Here is a 2,500-nt window from a genome sequence, read left to right as displayed (position 1 = left end):
AAAGGGATTAAACCTCAGGGGGGTGGGTAGTCGGGGGTGGCAGCGGTCGGGAGGGGGCTGAAGTCTCGGGCCACAAGGCTAACATGGAGATCAGGATCCTGGTACCGGAGGGCCCGTCCTGGGCGGACTGTCTTGGGCCCGAAGGGCCCTTTCCCCTGGCCGACTGTCTTGGGCCCGAAGGGCCCTTTCCCCTGGCTGACTGTCTTGGGCCCGAAGGGCCCTTTCCCCTGGGCCGACTGTCTTGGGCCCGAAGGGCCCTTTCCCCTGGGCCGACTGTCATAACCTAAAGTAGCAGGTGCAACCATAACCCTAAGTAGCAGGTGCAACCGTAACCCTAAGTCGCAGGGAAGGTGCACTTAATGCTGGGTACCTTTCAGACGGTTCCCTGGTCGTAGGAGGTCAGATTTGGGCCATAAGTGTAGCCAGGGAAGGTGGACCAAAAGCCGGCTAGGGTTACCGGGGCCGACCGGTAGATTCACCTAGGGTTCAAGCGGACCATCGGTGAAACTGTACCGAGGAAAGGTGCATCTAATCCTCGGTAGCCTTGGCCAACTGTCCTTCCATAACCGTAAGTAGCAGGTGGAAGCATAACCTTAAGTAGAAGGTGGAAGCATAACCATAAGTAGCAGGTGGAAGCATAACCCTAAGTGCCATCTGCAAGCGTAACCCTAAGTGGCAGCTGAAACCATAACCTTAAGTCACAGGGGAGTCCGGGAACCAGCGGACCTTCCGTGAAACCGTACCCAGGGAAGGTGCACCAAAAGCCGGCTAGGGTTACCAGGGCCGACCGGTAGATTCACCTAGGGTTGCAACAGACCCTCCATGAAACTGTACCGTGGGAAGGTGCATCTAATCCTCGGTAGCCTTGGCCAACTGTCCTTCCATAACCGTAAGTAGCAGGTGGAAACATAACCTTAAGTAGCAGGTGGAAGCATAACCATAAGTAGCAGGTGGAAGCATAACCCTAAGTGCCATCTGCAAGCGTAACCCTAAGTGGCAGCTGAAACCATAACCTTAAGTCACAGGGGAGTCCGGGAACCAGCGGACCTTCCGTGAAACCGTACCCAGGGAAGGTGCACCAAAAGCCGGCTAGGGTTACCAGGGCCGACTGGTAGATTCACCTAGGGTTGCAACAGACCCTCCATGAAACTGTACCGAGGGAAGGTGCATCAAATCCTAGGTACCCTTGGCTAATTGTCTTTCCATAACCATAAGTGCCAGCTGCAACCGTAACCATAAGTGCCAGCTGCAACCGTAACCCTAAGTGCCAGCTGCAACCATAACCGTAAGTACCAGCTGAAACTATAACCATAAGTCAAAGGGAAGTCCGGGAACCAGCGGACCCTTCGTGAAACTGTACCCAGGGAAGGTGCACCGAAAGCCGGCTAGGGTTACCGGGGCCGACCGGTAGATTCACCTAGGGTTGCAACGGACCCTCCATGAAACTGTACCCAGGGAAGGTGCATCTAATCCTGGGTACCCTTGGCTAACTGTCTTTCCATAACCGTAAGTAGCAGCTGCAACCATAACCCTAAGTGCCAGCTGCAACCGTAACCATAACTCACAGGGGAGTCCGGGAACCAGCGGACCTTCCGTGAAACCGTACCCAGGGAAGGTGCATCTAATCCTGGGTACCCTTGGCTAACTGTCTTTCCATAACCGTAAGTAGCAGCTGCAACCATAACCCTAAGTGCCAGCTGCAAGCGTAACCATAAGTCAAAGGGAAGTCCGGGAACCAGCGGACCTTCCGTGAAACCGTACCCAGGGAAGGTGCACCAAAAGCCGGCTAGGGTTACCAGGGCCGACCGGTAGATTCACCTAGGGTTGCAACAGACCCTCCATGAAACTGTACCCAGGGAAGGTGCATCTAATCCTTGGTACCTTTGGCTAACTGTCTTTCCATAAACCTAAGTAGCAGCTGCAACCGTAACCATAAGTGCCAGCTGCAACCATAACCCTAAGTACCAGCTGAAACCATAACCCTAAGTCAAAGGGAAGTCTGGGAACCAGCGGACCCTCTGTGAAACTGTACCCAGGGAAGGTGCACTGAATCCTGGGTACCTTTGAGAAGGTTGCCTGGTCCTAGGAGGTCCTTAAGGTCAGGGGGCCTTTGTAATAAGTGTACCCAGAGATGGTGCACTTAATGCTGGGTACCTTTGAGAGGGTTTCCTGGTCTTATGGTTAGATTTGGGCCTCAAGGATATGATGGCAGTTGTGCCTTAAGGTGTGGGGGAGAGCTGAGGCCTTTAAGGTCAAGGGGGCCTTTGTCATAAGTGTACCCAGAGATGGTGCACTGAATCCTCGGTACCTTTCAGATGGTTTCCTGGTCTTAGGAGGTAATTAAGGTCAGGGGCCTTTGTCATAAGTGTACCCAGAGATGGTGCACTTACTCCTGGGTACCTTTCAGATGGTTGCCTGGTCTTAGGAAGTCCTTAAGGTCAAGGGGCCTTTGTCCTAAGTGTACCCAGGGAAGGTGCACTGAAAGCTGGGCACCTTTCAG

This window comes from Paramormyrops kingsleyae, chromosome 23 (assembly GCF_048594095.1).
Source record: "Paramormyrops kingsleyae isolate MSU_618 chromosome 23, PKINGS_0.4, whole genome shotgun sequence".
In the NCBI taxonomy this organism is placed as follows: Eukaryota; Metazoa; Chordata; class Actinopteri; order Osteoglossiformes; family Mormyridae; genus Paramormyrops; species Paramormyrops kingsleyae.
The sequence above is the reverse complement of the archived record's forward strand: the minus strand, read 5'-3'. Positions refer to the sequence as shown.